The sequence below is a fragment of the Amblyomma mixtum genome, chromosome 10, assembly GCF_055824585.1.
Source record: "Amblyomma mixtum isolate Tamu chromosome 10, ASM5582458v1, whole genome shotgun sequence".
NCBI lineage: Eukaryota > Metazoa > Arthropoda > Arachnida > Ixodida > Ixodidae > Amblyomma > Amblyomma mixtum.
The window spans coordinates 163,459,981-163,481,949 of NC_143021.1; positions in this window are offsets into that span (position 1 = coordinate 163,459,981).

Here is a 21,969-nt window from a genome sequence, read left to right on the forward strand (position 1 = left end):
GAGGTCCTGTAGTGAAGCTTTCGCTTCAGAATAACATTCGGAGTCGAGGGGAACACTCGGGTCATAAACATAGCGAGGTGTTTCATGACAGAAAGGTGAAAAACGTAACGCAAAGAGACGACGACAGAGAAAGACGGACAACACACGGCGCTAACTTCCAACAATGGTTTATTTCAGAAAGAAAGGTGGTTTTATAACGACATCACGACCAACACGCCATCACACCATGTTCTAGCAAAGCGTATCAGCCAGATATGCGAGCTCTTTCGCCATCAATGATACAGAGAGGGTACTAACACAATCATCTTTCAAAAGTGATATCCATTCCGCTTCTATGATTTCTCGTGTCAACCGGTTATTGTGCACTTTTAAAACCATGCATTGTTCAAGAAGCGGTATGCAGTGACACGACCGGCAGTGGGCTGACAACCCTTTTCCACGCATATCATCTAGGTCACGAAGGAGGATAAAGAAGGAGGGTTTGCCGTGTTTCCGTTCGGTATGTTTAATGAAAAAGCGTGTGAAGCTCTGTCCTCCGCTTTTAACTGCCATCCAACTGTAAACATTTTAAAGAAAAAAGCTGAAGCGAAAAAACTGTGCAAAAAGTTAGATCTTGGTTCTGTTTTGAAAAGAATTACGGATTGTAAAAAGGACTTTCTTCACGTTTTCTTGAATGCAAAAACCCATAAAATTGATGTTCCTTTCCGAGTTATTGTATCCGAGAATGGTACTTGGCAAAAATCGGTTGCCATGTGCCTACAAGAAAAACTAAAGCTGCTTTCTATTCAGGATCTCTTTCTTGTCCGTAATTCTGAGCAGGTTCTACATTTTTTTAAGTCACATGAGGGACAAGGCCTATACGCCTTCTCTGTGGACATAAAAGATCTGTATTATTCCATTCCGCATGATGCTTTGTTATCCTGTATTGAAGAATGTATAGACCAGCAAGGGCCGATTGGTTTTCAAAATGCTTCTGGCATCTCGGTGAATGGATTCATAGAACTTTTGAAATTATATCTAAAGTCAACGTTCATAGTATGGGATGAAAAACCTTATCTTCAGAAAGATGGCATCTGTATAGGTTCGTGCATTGTACCCATCCTCAGCGATTTGTTTTTAGCCCGTTTGGACAGGTCTTTTGCTGATGTTGTAAAAGATACCAATGTAATCAAGATTTTTAGGTACGTTGACGACTTTCTGATTGTTCTTAACAGTAATGACAGTTCCTTTAAGGATGACGTTCTTAATGTTCTCACCCTTTTTCGTAACCATTTTAGTCCTCTTCAAATAACGTTTGAACTACCTGAAAACAGGGTTATCAATTCCTTGACATCAGCATCACAATGCATCATGACCGGACGTGCTGGATGTTCAAACCTCGCGGCGAAAAACCATTGTTACCTTTTCATTCAGCCCATTCTAAGCTCGTAAAAAGATCTATTGCTAGCCTTTCATTTTTTAATTGTTTGAAGAAGTCTTGCCCGCACCTCATGCATGAAAGTTTTTCTCAGCAATGTAAGAGGCTTGAGAATGCTGGATACCCTTCCCATGTCCTAGTGTCTGTGGCGGAAGGTGTTTTGAAGAAAGTCTGCAATAAAAAAGGCCAGGATAATCAGGAAGCCATGAGTAAGAAAGAAAAAGTTGCCGTCATTCCTTATTTTCATAAGTTTTCTCATAATCTCAAAAAAATAGCGCAACGTTCGGGAGCCAGAGTGGTTTTTTCGGCGCCTAAGAAGTTGAGTCATCTATGTACGAAACATTTCAAAAAATCTAAAAAGGGTGTTGGTTGTACGAAAAAACATAGGAAAAAGTTTGTCAATTGTATTGAAAATGTCATTTATCAAATTCCTCTTTCCTGTGGCAAGCAGTATGTAGGGCAAACCGGCAGATGCCTGAATGATAGGCTTCGAGAGCATGGGCGTGACGTAGATGATATGCGTGGAAAAGGGTTGTCAGCCCACTGCCGGTCGTGTCACTGCATACCGCTTCTTGAACAATGCATGGTTTTAAAAGTGCACAATAACCGGTTGACACGAGAAATCATAGAAGCGGAATGGATATCACTTTTGAAAGATGACTGTGTTAGTACCCCCTCTGTATCATTGATGGCGAAAGAGCTCGCATATCTGGCTGATACGCTTTGCTAGCACATGGTTTGACGGCGTGTTGGTCGTGATGTCGTTATAAAACCACCTTTCTTTCTGAAATAAACCACTTTTGGAAGTTAGCGCCGTGTGTTGTCCGTCTTTCTCTGTCCTCGTCTCTTTGCGCTACGTTTTTCACCTTTCAGTTATGAACCAACAAGCCCAAGCATATACCCTTCTGGTTCATGACAGTTGTTACTGTCAACTCGGTACTGTTGACAAAGTTTCTAGAAGGGAAATCTACCGTAGTACACACGTTCTGTGAGCGGTTTAAGCGTAAACGAATCAGCGGATGAGGCGAGAAAATTTTTGAGTCTTCACAACAGAGATGTACCATACTGTGCATTCGCCTGCAAAAGGGGCAAACGCGATGCGCTGACGCCGCAGCTGTGTGACAGAACCAATTCCAAATGTCGTAAGTTCGGGCAATTGGGCTCAGTTCTGTCACAGTGTTCGGGCCCCGCACACCCTTAGAAGCGCTGTCGCCTCGACCGGCGCCGTCGGGCGCTCTTCCACTTGCGTGAGTATGTGGAATTGTGGCTCCATGCTTGGGGACGGCGCGTAAGCCGTTGTTCTGGTGCTTGTGCGCTGATCCTGAACAACTTGTTCCATACGATGATTCTGTCGGCTAAACTAGTGAGTTGTTTGAGCTCAAATTTCGCACAAAAATGGCATTAGACCCGAAGAATTCTTTTATCCGGCATTTGTTTAGATTACTTGCCCGAATGGACGAAAAAAAGTCGGATATTCGCATCATCTCCGACGCGAAGAAACAAAACTAGCCGTTATCTCAGTGATTGCACTGGTGGCGCCATCTCGTTTGTCGGCCGTAGAGATTCGGCGAACGAGAGGGGTAGGGGGTGCTTTGCGGGAGGTTTTAAAACGCTTTTTCAAGTGCTTTATCAATGATCACAAGTACCGTGGAGAGGACATATCCTTGGGGCGTCCTACTGCCCCCGGTATTGATGGGCTAAGATGTGACAATTTTGCAATCACAGATCTCTCGTCCCAGCTGAATGCAATAGAAGGCATCAAACATAGCATCTATGCAGACGACATCACAATTTGGAGAGTAGGAGGCTCCAGGGCCAACATTTCGCATAGACTGCAAGCAGCGGCGTCTATAGTTGAAAATACGCCATAGATAGAGGACTGTCTTGCTCTCCTCAGAAATATGAAATGTTCTCAATGTGCAGCAAAACACAACTAACCCGAGAATCTGTTTTTTGTTATACCGTGCCATATATTGTGAATACACTCAAAAAATATTTAATGCTAACAGGTAAAGCGAGAAAAGGGAGCCATTCGTGAAGTAAGGGTGCCCACAAACATTGCTACATCAAACGAATACGCTCTCCCTTAAAGGATTCGCTCGAGGCAATTCTATTCCATCTTTCGATCGCTACTGTCCAACGCGCTTAATTCAGAAATTTAACATGTCATCAGCGATTCTACATATCTCTTTAAAACGTCCTAAAAATAAAGAGGGAAAGACGGGTGTGAGAATTTAAGATGCACCAATCTGTTAGAAACACCTTAAGAAGAGTCTCAAAGAGCAGGGTCTTCTGCGCCATACTAATCTGCCATTTATATCTTTGCAGTTTGCCTTCACGTGAAAAAGTGCCGCGACGCAGCAATCACAAAGCCAGTATTTTTTCGTTCCGCCCCGTACACCTGCTGCTTCGGAGCCGATGACACCCTGATCTGGCCCACACAAGTTTTCTAAACATGATCACACGAAAAAAAGACGTATGCTAGCTACATCATAATTATTATTCAAAAAGTGTGCCACGTACTATTCGCTGGGAGATGCGGCGCGTATGGAAAAGCAGTGAAACTGCGGTTTTGTTTTCGCGAAAACAATAAGGTTTTTAAAGCGTGAGTGGAGAACTTAAGCTTATAAACCAATCAAGCTACACACCAGACCGAGCTTGACACCACCGCATACCAGATCACTCTACACACGGCAAGATTGCGAGCAGTAAAGATACGACCGTGAAATCGGTTTCTGTTTCACGGTTTGCTCACTCTACCGCGAGACGGCGGAAAATCATTCGGGCTGCAAACAACTGTGTGCGCGGATGTGTCGGTACAGTGGCTCGTCGCCGTGTTCTCTCGTGACTTACGTTTGCATCGAAATCCAACTTAATCGTCCACTTAAGGTAAGTCTACTCGATTATTTTTTTTTCATTTGGTCTCCTAAACCACTCAAGCAGAGCTGTGTATGCAGAACAGATAAGTGCGCAGAGTCGAATTTCCTATCCACATTTGTAAGGGGCGTGATAAGCAGCGGAAGCCATAAGGTTCTCGACTAATGCCGCTTATGCCTGTGCCCCTATGTCGTTCCTAACGCGTGGAAAGGCAGTTGGTGCGAAACCCGTGATGGTAGGCCGCTGCTTGCGAGCTGTCTGCTGGCTTTTTCGTGTTACGAGGTAGATATGCGGCCAGAAATATCGCTTAACCCCGTGAATGACAGCCGCAATGGAACTATCAGTCATCCCCGTGTGAACTTTATTTACCTGGCACCTCCGAAAACACGCGCTCACGTTCTGAGGCTGATTACTCTTATTTTTAATCTGCATTATCGCCTTTTCGGACAATGGAGTGCTGTTCTTTGAGAGGTGCGCATTGCTTGTTACGGGTGGACGTTCGCTCGGTGCGCGTCGTGGACAGCGACGTTTGAGCAAAGATCTTTTCAACCGAATGGAAATCTGGGCTAGTTGTAGGTTGTTCGTGAGGAAATTTGTGGGCGCGAACAAACACACTTGTCCTGTGGTTTCTTCTCTGTGTTTTGTTTGTTCGCGCCCACAAATTTCATCATGATCAAAGATCTTTTGTAACGCTACAGACTGGAGCTCGGGACGTTTGTCGAAATTTTAGTCAAGCACCGCTGGACGAAAGCTTATAGTGCGATGGCTAAATAAAAGTCACTGCCGGCGCGAATGGCCCGCGTGTACAGTCGAGCGCGATTTGAAGGTTATCGCGCGAGCGTCGACCAGGCTAGCACTCCAGGCACCTGGTGGCCGGTTTTGGAACAGGAAAAATCATTATTTTGCACTCTTCTCTCCCTCGTTCGCTGTTCCATACAACAACCATCACCCCCCGCGACAAACCCACCACCCTTTCTCTCTATTCTAAGTTTTCCATTTGTTGCGATAAAGTGTGGACTTGGTTACCTCGTATCTTTGCGGGCGATAACAAAATTGGCGGGAAAGATCTGGTAAAGCCAGTGCTTCCCATATCTTGATTTGAACGACTTTGAAGTTGGAAAAAATATACCAACGCAGCATCGCCTCGTCATATCGCCTTTGTTCACCAGATAATACCGAAGAATACGTCGTGCGCACTACGATCCCTGCCTGTTCGCAGAACCAAAAAAAAAAGGAACTGATAGACCAGCAGGGAGTGACGACTGCTGAAGGAACAGCAAAAAGAGTGAGGGAAGCGGGCCTGATACCTCCCTCTCCTCGGCAGAGAATTCTGGGCCATGGCGCTCTTCATGTTCCCGGTCGACGCTCGCACGATAACCTTCAAATCGCGCTCGACTACAAGCACCGCGAAGGACCTACGAGCTGCATCCCGTCTCCCCTTTCGTAGCACTGCTATGGATTCGTCCATTGCTGAAATTCGAGCCTTTGTCCGCCGCCGTTGGCATACGGGAACTTCATTTTGAAAGCTGAGTAAAGGTCGCCTCGACAGGATATGGCTCACATTTCATTTGGCTCGTTCAGGGAGGCTCGTTCATGAGTCCCGCTCACGCGTGCACAAATTTCTCCACTATCATTTGTGCGAGGGACAGAGTATGCGTTTCTGATCTCACACTGCTACATTACGAAAACGCCTATGTAACTGGGAGCTTATTTGCGCCACAAATGCAATTCAGCTCGCGCTGTTAGAGCTACGCCTGGTGATGAAGACGTTAATTGTTTGATTGAAAAAAGTACCTACTTTGACCGTGTTCGTTGCTTTCGCTGATTTTTCTAGCAGCGTTAGGTTAGGGTACCTGCATGCAAGAACCACCTATTTATTGCGCCGTTCAGGCTGCACTTGAAGGAAAAACTAAGTGAATTTGAGAAGGTGTTTTATCGCGACAGTAATGCGCCTACGTTGTCTGAAGCTCGCGACTGCTTTTGATCCGGCGCAGCTGCAGTCGCTATGTGCTCTGAGTTTTTCTGAATAATTAGCGTGGCATGAAAGCACTGCAACCCGCTTGTTTCTAAGAGCCCGCGCTTGTGTATGAGTATGCTGACCCGTCTTTGTGCTTCAACTTATGGGCGCAAAACCTCTGTGAACTGGTTCCCGTCTGCCTGGTAGGTTTTGCATGGCTTGTGCCCGTTTGAGTATAGGCTTGCGTACCAGGTTTCACGCCGGGTATTTTAAAGCGCTTGTTCAATATCGGGTATAATTAGAATACATTAATATTCTCATTTTCGGACCCCTATGTAAGGAGCACTGAATGTGTATTTTACGGGGGCGGCATTCCCAACAGCTCGTAGCGACTCAAAGTGGATATGTGGCACAGTTATTGGAAGTCTTCAGAGAAGGCAGCAGGTATTCAGTGAACAGGTAGAGTGCTCCAGGGATTATGGGTTTTAGTTACAATACTCTATGAAAACTACTCAGAATTTAGGATCCGTGTTTACTGCTCGAAATGCTGAAGCCGCGGCGCGTTGGCTGAGTGGTTATCGTGTTCGTCTGGCGACCTGAAAGATGCAGGTTCGATCCTGGCTTCCGCGGATCTCATTTTGTTATAGGCGAAATGCTCCAAACCTTTGCACTACGCGATGTCAATGCATGGTAAAACCCGCGATTGGTCGAAATTATCCGCAGCCTTTCACTACAGCGTCTCTCATATAGCCTGAGTCACCTTGGGTCTTTCAACTCTATAATACTAAACCAAACGATCAAGATTACCTTTATAGAATGGGGTAGCCAGGATATGCCTCGCATTTTAAAGCATGTGTGTAGGGATGATGTGTATTTTTTTTCAGTTCTCCTTATATTATTTTTTCATTAGCGCTGTACTGGTCAACACACGCGGATGACAGACTGCAGACAAAAAGTCGCAAGAATGATTCTGAGGAAACTAGTCGGACCGTTACTTTCAACATTTTTATAATGTGGTTTACTCTTATGGTGCATACAGTGCATATTCCCAGCTTGGATAGCTGGAAATAAACAATTCGTAAGTATATTGATCGTCATGTCATTTGTGAAGGCTGTGTGGTGACCTTCTTTCAACTGCTGTGGCGGTCTAAAGGCAGTCTATAGACAGTGGCCTACTGAAGGTTTAGTAGACATTGGTCTATAGCATAGACAATGGTCTATAGCATTGCCAGGCCATGTATGTACCTATGGAATGTCTATAGACCTATGTCTACTAGACAGGTAAACTTCTGCCTATCTTGTCTTGTCGAAATATGGGGTCTAGTCTTCCGCCCCGCACTCCCACCCCGCGGATCCAGCGTTCCCGCTCGCTAACCGCGCAGGGATTCGAGTGCGAGGGAACAAAGGGAAGGACGAGAAGGCTTGAATACTCATATGCATTTATTACATTTGGAAATAACAGAGTGGGCTGGCTAGCCAAGGAAAGGAAGTGCGGATAACTGGCTCTCTGGGTCAGTGGACGCCTGAATCACGCTTAAAGGTACGTGGGGTGATGGGAGAGAGATTTGGGCTGCATGCGTTAGCGATGGACGAGGCTTGAGGTATCTGTTAAAGCCGGCGTCGTGGCTTCGGCGGACGCGGTTGTTGCGACGCGCGTCTGGTCTCTCAATCTTTCCTCTCACATCTTTCAACTCTCCTCTACCTGCACGTGGCAGCGATTGTGGCTCAGCCTGTGTCAGTGGGCAGGCCCGTGCACTTTCCGTTTCATCCTTCCTACAGTCGCAACAACAGCGCTGACAACGGTGAGTGAACTATCGCGATCAACCGTTAACTGCCACCTGCCATGGTGGCGGGGTTGGTGGGGACTTTAATGTACAAATAAAGACAAACAGGAATTTTGTACCACTTATGCGGGAGAACATCCCGTTACCCTAGCTTGTAATGCCTCCCACGGCTGTGATAACCTCGCGAAATACTTGCGCAGACCTCGTCTTTGAGAACCAGGCATTGGTGGAGCAAGTCGTGCATATGTCCATCTATTTCTCTGGCCACAAAACTTTCTTCATGACAATCAAGAACTGTTAGTGGAGCGTTTCTTGAAGAAGGAAAATGTGTGAAAAATAACAAGTTGTCTGTAGTTGTAAATGCATGCCTTGCTCGAATTATTTGCCTCAATCTATCGAAAAGCTGGAACAGCTTTTGAGCTGCGCTAAAATTTCGCATTAGGAAGTACCGTAATCGTCGGTAGTTTTTTTTCCAGTAGTTGTCATGAGAAAGAGCAAAGTAAATAGGAAGGGCAGAGAGAGAGAATTTTCTCCCTGTCAAGTCACTGAACATACTGAAGAATTTTGGGAATTTGGAAGCAAGTAGCAAGATGAAGAGAAGGAAGAAGCAGGTCGTTTAAAAGGAGCGAGGAAGACGACAAGACCAGTCTGTGCCCGTCGGAAGCTGGTGGGAAGATCAGCGACTGACTGGTGCTGGTGCTTGGCTGTGAAATCAACTGCGGTTTCTTGGTGGTGCCTGCGTGCTCGTTACTGGTGAGGCCTTTCTACGTGGGGGGATTTGGCCAGGTCTAAGGTTAGGTCTGTAGGCGTGGTAAATGCGCATTTGAGGGCGCGTTTGGCTCAGGTATGTCGCTGACCTCCCCGGGAGGAGGGTCGGCAGCCTGGTTTGCCAGCTTGCCCACCCAAAGCTTGCCGCTGGAATCTTTTAAGAAAAATGGAATTGACGTCATCCCTGTGGCTCTCGTACCGATCGGTGAGGGCGTGATCAAGATGAAAAGCTCTAAAATTCTTCAACAGGAGCTCAAGTCTCTAACCAAGCACTATTTACAGATCTCTGAGGTGCGGCCGTTCGGCCGTAGAGGCATTGTCTGCAAGTCCTCTGACATTGCTTGCGCCACAGACCTGCTACAGTGCAAAATTTTTGACTCATTGCCGGTGAAAGCCTTCATTCCGGAACAGCTCGCTTGCTCCAAAGGCATTGTTCGTGGCGTCGACCCAGCTTCTTCCCCGCAGGAAATACTTGAAGAGTTTCAAGATGCAGGTGTGGGGGTTCTTGCTGTCTACAGGTGCAGTCGAGAAGTAAATGGTTCGCGCGTACCGACAGAATCAGTCATAACAACTTTTGCTGGCTCCTCCTGTCCTTCTGAGCTCAAGGTCTGGCCGATAGTGTATCGTGTGGACCCTCTACAGCCCCGTCCTCTCCAATGTTCTAACTGCTGGCGATTCGGTCACAGTGGTAAAGCGTGCAAATCAGCGACGCGCTGCCGTCTCTGTGGTCAAGGTCATTCAGCTGACAACTGCTCCTCTGATCAGCCCCTGTGTTGCCTCTGCAACTCCAACCACCCAGCTGATGATGCCAACTGCTCGAAACGCGCTGACGAGCAAAGCCTGTTATATATTATCCAGGTGAAGCGATGCTCGAGAGCTGATGCTTATGCACATCTTGATCGCAAGAATAACTCGTACGCTAGCCGTGCGCGATCTTCTGTTGGAGAACTCGAGTCAAATGTGACTGCTTCTATAGTGTCCACAGTAGAGCAGGCTCTTTCGGTGGTCGTCGAGCGTATGCTGAGCACTTTTGCTGAGGCTTTATCGCAGCTAGTTGCAGGCCAATCTGCGCTTCCTCAATCATCTGTTCAGGCGGCGACGTCTGTATCTCTCCCAACTTGTGCTGCTAGTTCTAGTCACTCCATGTCGCCTCCGGACGCATCCCAAGTCCCGCCTCCCACCACCGCCCCAGGCAATGTGTCTAGCGTCGATATTTGCACCACGGATGTTGAAATGCTATGCCCTACCCAGAAGCGTCCAGCTCCTTGCTCACCTCGAAGACAGTTGCTTCGCAACTCAAAGCAAGTAAAGGACCTTCAAAAGTAATCCCCCAGTCTGATGTGGTGAAAGAGGCTGTTGCTGCCTCTTTCCTCAGTCAATAATCATGGCGGGTCTCAAAGTTATTCAGTGGAATTGCCGCTCTCTACTTTCTTCCCTTCCAGATCTTGAACTACTTCTTCGTAAACATACTCCAGATATAGTTCTTTTGCAAGAAACGTGGCTCTCTCCACTTAAATCATTCTCAATGAAAAACTTCCGTGTTTTCAGAGTTGATCGCGTTACCGGCAGGGGCGGCGGGTTAGTAACTATGGTCTCTACCAAAATGTGTCATCGGGCATCTATTCCGAACAAAATTATGCTCCCTGACTGCGAACTGTTGGCAGTCGACGTCTCACTTCCACAGTGCGCGAAAGTTACTATCGCAAACGTCTACTTCCCTGTAGGCGTTCACAGGACAGACAGTTTGGATAGCTTACTTAGCAACGCAAGCGGTATAGTCATCGCAGATTTTAATTCGCACCACAGTTCCTGGGGTAGCAGTTCAGACTCCTGCGGCCAGCTTCTTTGGTCATGGAAGGCCACGCATGCAGTGCGCTGCTGCAATTCCGGAGCTGTAACCTTTATGCGAGAAGCTTATCGTTCAGTCATAGATTTAACATTAGTTACTCGTGGGGTTGGGGTGTCTGCATGGTCAACAGAGGACTCGGGTACATCTATTGACCAGTTTCCAATAACTTTTAACATTCTAACATCTCCCCTCAGAAAGAGTGGGGCGACAATGAAATTTGTAAATCACATTTCATACAAAAAATTAATGTCTGCCACACTTCCATCTATAGTTAGCTCGAGTCGAGCAGAGAGAGCTCAGCAGTCCATTTCCTTCCTGCAAGATGCTGCTGAGCATTCTGTATTCTCTGTGTGCACCTCAGTCCCTGACAGACAGCCGTCTCCATGGTGGACGGAGGAGTGTGAGAAGGCTTATCGTCGTCGCAAAGCTGCCTGGAAAAGCCTTTCCTATAATCAGAGCCCAGCTAATTGGATAAATTATAAGTTCTTCTCTGCATCTTTCAAACGAACTGTCAAAAAAGCCAAAGAGGAATATAATCAAGATTTAAATACGTATCTGTCAAGTCCCCAGAATAGGAAGGCTCTGTATAGGTTCATGGCGCGCAATAAGAACTCTCTGACCGCCAACTGCACTAAGTCAATAGTGTTGTCTCCTCAGGAGGCTAAGCAAAACCTTGAACAAATCGCTCAGGGGCTGTCTTTGCGTTTTCAGATGCAGAAAACAGACCCTTTACACACACTCGCCCCAAGCTCGGACTATACTGAGGTTGATGTATCGGAGCTCCTACCAATTGTTTCTTCAATGCATTCTGCTGCCCCTGGATCTGATGGGGTTACTGTGGGTATGTTGAAGATTTTAGCGCAAGACTTCACCACTCATCTTCTAGATATCGTCAACGCGTCATTGGAAAACACGTGGATTCCTCATAGTTGGAAGATTGCGAAAATAATTTTGCTTTTTAAGAATGCAGAGAACGGGTTTCAATTAGACAATATACGGCTAATTGCTTTAACCTCAAATTTAGTCAAGTTGATCGAAAGAGTAGTACATTGTCGCCTCACAAAACATGTTAATGCCGTAAATGGCCTCAGCTCTGCGCAGATTGGCTTTCGTCGCGGCTGTTCCATTTGGACCGCGCATGTGGATCTAGGAAGCCGAATCAGACTTTCAATGCGCAAGAGGGAAGTTTCGGCCTTGGTGACACTTGATGTTGCTAAGGCTTATGACAGCGTGGAACACACGGTCCTTCTTAACAAACTTGCACAGCTGCATCCACCGCACTACATTTATGCCTGGATTCGTGAATTTTTAAAAGACAGGATGTTCTTCTGTACAGACGGATCTTTCTGTTCTAATACCTATGTCCAATCCAGAGGTGTGCCGCAAGGATCTGTTCTGTCACCGCTGCTTTTTAACATATTGGTTCGAGACATTCCCATTCATCCCAACATTAGAGTGTTTGTATACGCAGACGATAGAGCTTTTTTCGCCTCAGAAAAGAATATTCATGCTCTTTACCAGTCTTTGCAGGCATACCTGTTTGCTCTTGAAGATTGGTTGGACCAAATTAGTCTATCACTTAATGTCAGCAAGTGTGGCGTGCTGGTATTTCCTCCTGACACCCCTTTGTACATCTCGCTAGTCTACCGTTCCACCCCAATTCCGCAGGTGGAGTCGGTTAAATACCTAGGTGTAACTTACGACCCAAGTTTGGACTGGCGCCAGCATATTAAAAATAATGTTATTAAAGGCGAACGTGCTCTAGGCCGGCTGATACGGGTAGGCAATAAAAATTTTGGCATGCGTCGCGGCACCTTACTTCTCCTCTATAAGGCTTATATGAGACCAATTCTGGAGTTCGGGTGCGTCTTGTTCTCTGGCAGCGCAAACTATAAGCTGCAGCCTTTAGCCTTACTGGATAGGCGTGCCCTACGGCTATGCCTAGGGCTCCCAAGATCGTCTTCCAATGCTCTCCTTTATCTGGAAGCCCGTATTCCCGATCTGTATTCCCGCTTCCAACTACTCACGGTGCGTACTTTCCTCAGGTCCTTTGACCCGGCCCCCGGTGTTAATACTCCCATTTTCCTATCCCACCCACACCTGTTTTTCTCTTCTCATTGGCCACGTTATCAGCTCCCGCAAGTTAGGTTTACGCAGAACCTGTTGGCCCCGCTTCAGGTCGATCTGACCTCCTTGCAACGAGTTGCTGACATGCAGGCTGATCCCGTCTTCTATTAGGACCATATCTTTCCGTCCCATGCAAAACATATGCCCGCAAATATCCTAAATGGTCTTCTGGCTGAGCACTTACAGCATTTTCCTCATCATGCTGTTCTCTCCACTGATGCTTCCGGGAGCTGTGAGAAGGCGGCAATTGGGATATATTCACAGGATCTGGATTTCAGCTATTCCGTTCGTATCCCGGATTACACTTCTGTATTCTTTGCAGAGTTTTTGGCACTTGGTTTGGCTCTTTTTAAAATTCCGTCGCATGTAGCACGGGTACTTATCCTTGCAGACTGCCTTTCAGTTTTAATCTCTCTCCAAACTTCCGGCACCTCTCTATTGATGCGTTCCCTTAGGTTTTTTGTTCCGCGCACAGTAAAGGAGGTCCGCTTTGTCTGGGTACCTGGTCATTCGGGAATCTATTTCAACGAGGTGGCTGATTTATTGGCAAGGTCAGCTCTCACTGCCCCTGTAATATATCCCGTACCGCACCTTATTATGTTGGAGACCTCCCGTTTCCAGCGGTTCCAACATATATCAGCCAGCTTGGGTGATCCGTTGCTGAATACCGCGGACTTTCAACATTTAAAGTTCCCATGGAATTTCCGTTCATGTAAGACAAGGCGGTGTGAAGTGTCCATGACGCTTTTGCGATGCAGAATCCCCCACCTCAACTTGTACTTATGCAGATGCGGGTTCGCTGCGACAAACCTTTGTAACACATGCAGAGAAGTTGAAACAATTGACCATTATCTCCTCTCTTGCCGGCGGTTCGCATTTCAGAGAAAACAGTATTTGGAAATCCCTTTGTCTCTACCCGTTCTGCTCTCGTTTGGTGCGAGCGCCACGGGTTTCTCGTTAAGCTCTATTTGCGGCTACCTTCATGATTACATCATTGCAACTGGTCGTTTACCCTGCTAAATCCATATAAAATTTCACCGAATGTCCAAAAAGCGTATTTTAATTGATTCCTGGAATATCTAATTTGTTTATTAATTAAATTTTTAACAATTCATACATATTTTCTAAATTCAAACATTCACTATTTTACTTCGCTTTTTTCCCGCTTTTTTTTCCCCCTTGGCATTCACCACCGTACCCTGGCCAGCCACTCCCCCCGCGTGGGTATGTGCCATTTTTATATGGTGAAGAAGAAGAAGAAGAAGAAGAAGAAGAAGAAGAAGAAGAAGGAGACGCGCTGGCTTGGAGCGTTCCAGCCGTCATCGCTACTCAATGGAAATGCATGGAAAATGCCCTCAATGCACTCAATGAAAATGCATGAACAGCGGTGCCGATGGCAACATGGATCCCTGTGGAGCTATCCATTTAAAATGGATAGTATTTTCGTCCTTTACTGAGGCGCGAGCAGAGTGTTTGTTTTGTGTCATTCGACGCCACCAGGGCTGAAAGGGTTATATAAGTAATTAAATATGATCTACATAGTGTACAATGGTAGTACAACATAATAGAGGTAAATAGCACCAAGAGTCGGCCCAGTTGTCCCATGCACCTCTTGCTCACATAAAAATATTGCTTTAACCTGCTTTTTTAATTAAACTGGAGAGACAACAGAACTTAGTAAGTTTAATATGTCAGGGTACTTGTTGAAGAGTTGCGGTATTTGCAACAATAACCTCTGTAAGCCGTAATTGGTACCTGATCTGGCCTTCACTATTTCGGTCCGTCTTAGTTCACACGAGGACTGCAAAGCTTGTTTTCTTTTTGAAATTTCGTTATATCTGCACACTATTGGTGTAGCGCTTCCATAGGCAGTTTTCCTTTAAACAGTTGTTTTATCTGAAGTATGCTATATCTGGTAAAATATGGGACAATGCTTTCCGTGTAGGGCACGTTTCCAATCGCCCGCATAGCTCGTTTTTTAATGATAATAGGTATTTCACATTTGTCTCGGTTGTCGTTGACCACACCAGAGAAAAATGAATGAGACGCGACTGCACAAGTGCGTAGTGTATTTTACATTTAGCCCTAGACGAGAGAAATTACTGTATTTTATTCAGTAAGCCGATTCCTCTAGATGCATCGGCTCTTAAGGCGTCGACGTAAGGGGACCATGATAGGTTTTCACGGAACACGATTCCTAAGAATCAGATCTTTGATGTGTGTTGAATAGGTACTCCCTGAAATTCTAGTGGTAAGGGTGGAAAATTTGTTGGTTCTTTCGACCTAAACAATACATAATTTTTTGCGTATTAAGCCTTATCCTAGGTGTTTTTGTTTATTTATTATTCATTTATTTTTAGTACCTCAAAGGCCCACTAGGGGCATTGCATGAGGGGTGGGCATACATATCAATGAAATAAATCAGTGATGAATGATTTGAAGTATTCCAGGCCAGGATGGATGAAAGCTTCAGCGGGCAGGTCGTTCCAATGTCTTGCGGTCTGGGCGAAGAATGATTTCAGGTGCGCAGAAGTGGATGCTCGAGGTGTATGAACAGCTTTCGGATGACTGATGCGAAGTGAAAGGCGATGTGCAGGGGTAATAACGGAATGACTCAAAATGCGAATGATAAATCCTGTGGAAGAGGCAGAGTCTGGCTATTTTTTGACGGGATTCAAGGCTGGGGAGGTTAGCTTTTGTTTTCAAAGCTGTCACGCTCGTATGATATGAATAATCAGAATATACGAATCTTATCGCGCGGCTCTGGACTTACTCAAGGGTTTTGGCTAGGTTAATTTGTTGGGGGTCGCAGACTGACCATGAATATTCAAGTTTAGGACGGACAAGACTTGAATACGCTGACAGTTTTACGGAAGCAGGTGCCAAACGTAAGTTACGCTTTAGATAACCAAGAACACGGTTAGCTTCGTTAGTTGTGTTCATTATGTGGGTGGTCCAAGAGAAATCCTGTGTTAGGCTAACACCTAAATATTTATATGAAGATGCGTGTGATATCATGGAACCGCGAAGGGTGTAATTAGGAGTAGGATACGATTGACGACGATGAAATGATACTAGGGTTGTTTTATTAACGTTTAAAAACATTAGCCAGTTTGCGCACCACTCTTCCACAAGTTTTATGTCGCACTGCAGACATGTTTTATGTCGCGCTGCAGTTTAACCATTTGTTTAAATTTCTAAGCCAAATACTAGCTTCCGCGCATATTTCATGTACGTTATTCCCGGAGAAAATACGTTTGTATCATCTGAGTACAAAGTCATTTTTTTGTGCTCTTGAATATTGTCACGTTGTAGTGACTGCAGTTCGGCGAACACGAAAACAGCGAGAACGTCTTCGAAACGAAACTCTTTATTTGGGCTGACTTGCGCCCGCAAAGAACTGAAGCACTTGGCGGCGGCGTAGCAACAAGCGTGCTCGGCGGTCGTCGAACAGAATGCCTGCCGCTGTCGGCCGTGCTCTTAAAGCTGATAGCGAACATTCAAGATAAAGCTAGGAAACTTACTAGAACATTCTGGCGCAAATAGAATCGGCTCCGCCTGGATGCGATCAATGGAGATAAATCTAGGCGCGTCTTGTCTTGTGTCACAAACGAAGCGATAAAGCGGCGTGTCGGGAACCTTGAAGCATGAAAAAACACTACAGAACATTACAAAAATCGCGGCATTACTCCCTTCTCAAAGAAGCATCTACTAGATGCTTTAGAACATAATGCGGCTATAAACAATGATAAACGGATTGTGCAAAAATAAACACCAAATGTGGAAACACGGCGTCCTTTAGCGTGCATGATAGGGCTTTAGGCGTACGACATGGACTACTTCTCGTCGTACACGGCGTCGCTGGGATCCAGTCATTTGGTCAGGGATGACTTCATAGTCCAATTCACCTGGCCGACGAAGAACCTTGTACGGGCCGAAATAGCGGCGCAAAAGCTTTTCACTCAATCCTTGGCGTCGAATGGGCGTCCAAACCCAGACTCTGTATCCTGGCTTGCATTCCGCTTTGCCTCTTCGTAGGGTTGTAGCGTCTGGCGTCGGTGCGCTGCTGGTCCTTGATACTTATTCAGGCAAGTCTTCGGGCTTCTTCTGCGCGTTGAAGGTAGGCGGCGAGGTCGACGTTATCTTCCTCGGTAACGTTCGGCAGCATGGCGTCTAGTGTGGTCGTGGCCTCTCTGCCATGGACGAGCCTAAAAGGCGTCATCTGGGTGGTCTCCTGCACTGCGGTGTTGTAGGCGAAGACTACGTAAGGCAAGATGACACCCAGGTCTCGTGTTCGGCATCGACATTCATGGCGAGCATATCGGCGATGGTTGTGTCGAGGCGCTCGGTCAGTCCGTTGGTCTGCGGGTGGTATGCAGTTGTCCTGCGGTGGCTGGTTTGGCTGATATAGAGAATGGCTTGCGTCAGTTCCGCTCTGAATGCTGTTCCTCTGTCAGTGATGGGCACATCGGGGGCGCCGTGTCGCAGAAGAATGTTCTCCACGAAAAATTTGGCGACTTCTGCTGCTGTTCCGTTCGGTAGGGCTTTTGCCTCGGCGTAGCGGGTCAGGTAGTCGGTCGCTATACTGATCCACTTATTTCCAGATGTTGATTTCGGAAAAGGGCCAAGCAAGTCTATGCCGAACTGCTTAAAGGGCCTTGAGAGGGGTTCAGTGGGGTTTAAAAATCCTGCTGGTCGGGTTGGAGGGGTGTTTCGTCGCTGATAATCTCGGCATGTTTTCACATAATGTGCAACATCGGCGGACAGTCGGGGACAGTAATACTTGTCTTGAATGCGACGGAGGGTGCGAGAAAACCCGAGGTGTCCTGCTGTCGGCTCGTCGTGTGAGACCTGAAGAACTTCTCCACGCATACTTGCAAATACAACAAGGAGGTAGGTTGTCTTGTTCGCTGCAAAGATCTTCTTCACGAGGACATCGTTCTGTAAACTGAACGAAAACAATCCTCGCTTGAACGAGGCGGGAGGTGAAGAAACCTTGCATTCCAAGTATTCGATGAGGTACAATATGTCGGGGTCCGCGCGTTGCCGCTGTACAAAAGAGCTGGAGCTGATGGGTCCTAGGAAGGCGTCCTCATCGTCGTCCGGCGGTGGTGCATCTACCGGGGCTCGTGACAGGCAGTCGGCGTCAGAGTGCTTGCATCTGGACTTGTAAACGACGGTTACATCCAATTCCTGGAGCCGCAGGCTCCATCGAGCGAGGCGGCCGGAAGGGTCCTTCAAACTGGCGAGCCAGCACAGTGCGTGGTGATCGCTGACCACCTTGAACGGTCGTCCGTACAGGTAGGGTCGGAATTTCGACGTAGCCCAGATGATGGCGAGGCACTCCCTCTCAGTTGTGGAATAATTGGCTTCGACTTTGGACAGGGAACCGCTAGCGTACGCGATGACCTTCTCCACTCCGTCGACTTTCTGAACGAGGACAGCGCCTAGGCCCACACTACTTGCGTCGGTTTGAATTTCAGTCTCGGCGTTTTCATCAAAGTGCGCGAGGATCGGTGGGGAGTGTAAACGGCGCTGAAGTTCCTTGAAGGCTTGTATTTGCGGCGCTTCCCATTTAAATGGCACAGCTGCCTTTGTCAGGTGGGTCAGTGGCTCGGCGATTCGCGAAAAGTTCATGGCGAAACGTCGGTAATACGAGCACAGTCCGAGGAATCTGCGCACAGCTGTCTTATCGGCCGATGGCGGAAACATTGCGATAGCAGCTGTTTTCTGCGGGTCTGGGCGTGCTCCCTCCTTGCTAACAATGTGGCCTAGAAACAGCAGCTCTTCATAGGCAAAGTGGCACTTCTCTGCTTTCAAGGTTAGCCCGGACGATCTGATTGCGTCTAGTACTGTTCGAAGCCTTTTCAGGTGCTCCTCAAAGTTCGAGGCGAAGACAACGACGTCACCTAAATATACCAGACAAATCTGCCACTTCAGGCCTGCCAGCACTGTATCCATTACTCGCTGAAATGTCGCTGGTGCGGAACAGATACCAAACGGCATCACCTTGAACTCGAAGAGGCCATCTGGAGTGATGAATGCGGTCTTCGCGCGATCTCTCTCGTCGCCCTCTGTTTGCCAGTAGCCGCTCTTGAGGTCCATCGATGAGAAATACTTTGTAGAACTGCAGATTGGGCTAGTTGGTGTAGATTCATAGTGATGGTTCAACAGCGCAAACACACACAGACCAAGAAGGAGACAAGACACACACAGCGCTGAACTTACAACTGATTTTTTATTAAGAAGAAGCATGTCATAATATACACACACAAAAACAACACACATGAAAAAACAGCGCACATGCGCAATGTCAACAATCTCATAGTACTAAAGCTGTGTGTCAGCGCTGTGTGTGTCTTGTCTCCTTCTTGGTCTGTGTGTGTTTGCGCTGTTGAACCATCACTATGAGAAATACTTAGCGTTGCAGAGCCGGTCCAGTGTGTCGTCGTGGCGGGGGAGGGGGTAGACGTTCTTCTTTGTGATGTTGTTCAAGCGGCGGTAATCAACGCAGAATCGAAGTGCACCGTCTTTCTTTCTCACTAGATCAACCGGTGCCACACAGGGGCTCTTTGAAGGCTGAATAACGTCGTCGAACAGCACTTCTTCCACTTCGTCTCGGATGGCTTGTCGTTCTCGCGGCGACGCTCGGTAGGGGCTTTGGCGCAGAGGTCGGGCGTGCTGGTCGGTTATAACGTGATGTTTGGCAATTGTCGTTTGTCGGACTTTCGGCGATGACGAGAAGCACTCGCTGTAGCTTCGAAGGATACTGCGGATCTGGTCTTGTCTGGTCCGGGGCAGGGCTGGGTTTATGTCGAAAGTGGGCGAGTTCTCTTGGTCAGGCGAATCTTCTACGGATGGATCGGAGAGGGCGAATGAGTATCGTACGTCGGATATTTCGTCGAGGAAAGCAATCGTCGCTCCTCTGTTAACGTGCCGGTATCCTTCGCTGAAGTTAGTCAGGAGCACTTCGGCTTGTCCTTTCCGAAAATGTGCGATGCCTCTGGCGATGCCGATTCCTCGGTCGAGAAGCAACTGCATGTTCCCCTCGGTAATGGCCTCTGTGTTATTCGCTTCCGTGGCGCCTACGGTGACGATGACGCTTGAGCGGGGTGGGACACTCACTTGTTCCTCCAGGACACTAAATAGAACGTGATGCTCCGGAGTTCTCATCGACGGAATGGCCTCGTCTGTAGAAAATGTGATCAACTTGGATCGCAGGTCGATGATCGCCTGATGCTTATTGAGGAAATCCATGCCCAATATCACTTCGCGGGAACATTGGCGTAGCACTACGAAGGTCGCGGGATAGGTCACTCGCGCTGTGCATCGTCCTCATCGCGTAATGAGGTGACCCCCTGCGGTGCGAATTTGTGGGCCGTCCCAAGCGGTCATTACTTTCTCTCAGCTGCGCAGCGAATGGTCCATTCATCACCGAATTATCGGCTCCCGTGTCGACTAGAGCGGTGACTTAATGGCCGTCGATAACCACTTCCAAGTCGGATGTCCTGGCTCTGGAGTTGAATGTCGTTCTCGGCGTCGGGTCACGGCTTCGTCGGGTGTGTGAATCGTGGGTGGGGCGTGTGGTCGAAGCTTTTCTTAGTGGCGGCGTTGTTTTGAAGGTGGTTCGCGTCGTGGTCGAGGTTGTCTTTGTATGCGGCGTCGGCGTAGTAGGTGCGGCGTCTTCATTCGGGGTGGTCGCTTGAGGATCTTCGTCGTTTCCTCGGCAAGCAACCTTACCTCCACAGGTTGCTTTCTTAATTTCCCCTACCGGGGCTAGGGGGCCTTCCTCGGTCAGCCGCGGCGTAGCTGCGGCTTGGAGATGGAAATCATGCGGTGGACGGCGACGGGGAGCGGAAAAGACGGCTTGAAGACACGTACTCCCCCTCTGCGCAGGTAGTCGTCGATTTCCCGTGGTCGCTGGCTGGGGAGCGGTCGTGGGCCGTCGATGGCGAAACACGTAGGCAGATGCCTCTGTACGGGCCGTGGCGAAGTATGTGCCCGGCGTGGCCACAATGGAAACGCAGTGGGCGGCTGTCGGGAGTCCTACACTGGTCGCATTTACTGGTTCCGTTGCTTCGCTCATAAGGTGGGCGGGTGGGAGCTAGGGGACGTCGTTTTTGTAGAGCTGGTGCCCGTCGAAGAGGGCTTGGGGGTTCTCGTCGAGGCGGAGGACTGCGTAGTGCTGCGGCGTAGGTCATAGCTGTAGCTTCCGTTGGTGTCGTTAGTGACGGGGAGCCAAGTGCATGATGCACTTCTTCACGGATAACATCCGTGAGCGACGCCACCTGAGCCTCCTGCGTCGGCTGTGTTAGGGATGGCAGCAGTCGGCGAAGTTCTTCGCCAATGATTTCGCGTATTAGATCTCTAAGGCTGTACTCGCTTGCTGGGGTATCTTTTGGTGGGCTTGTCGGCAGGACTTGAAGTGGTCGGTTGTAGTGCCGGGTCCGGACGTCCAGGGTCTTTTCGATGGTTGAAGCTTCAGCTTCAAACTCGGCGATGGTTTGTGGAGGATCCCGGATCAAGCCGGCGAAAAGTTGCTCCTTCACGCCACGCATCAGGAAGGATAGCTTCTTTTCCTTAGTCATGTCGGGGTTAGCGTGCCTGAAAAGAAGTTTCATGTCGTCCACATACGCAGTCACGGTCTCGTTTGGGAGTTGAATTCTTGTCTGCAGCAGGGCCTCCACTCTTTCCTTACGTACGACGCTGGTAAACGTACCCACTAGCTGCTTCTTGAAGATAGCCCAGATCGTGAGGTAAGATTCGTGGTTTTCAGACCACGTTCTCGCAGTGCCATCCAATGCAAAATAAACATTTCGAAGCTTAGCGCTGTCGTCCCAGGTGTTCAGCGCTGCCACACGGTCGTACAAGTACAGCCAGTCTTCTACATCCTCGTATGGTTCTCCACGGAAAGATGGAGGCTCACGGGGCTGGCGAAGCACGACGGGCGTTGGCTGTGCACCAGGTTCCATCGTGAGGGGCATAGCTGGATAGAGGTCAGCACCTCCACCAGATGTCGTCACGTAGTGGTGACTGCAGTTCGGCGAACAGGAACACAGCGAGAATGTCTTCGAAACGAAACTCTTTACTTGGGCTGACTTGCGCCCGCAAAGAACTGAATCACTCGGCGGCGGCGTAGCAACAATTATGCTCGGCGGTCGTCGAACAGAATGCCCGCCGCTGTCGGCCG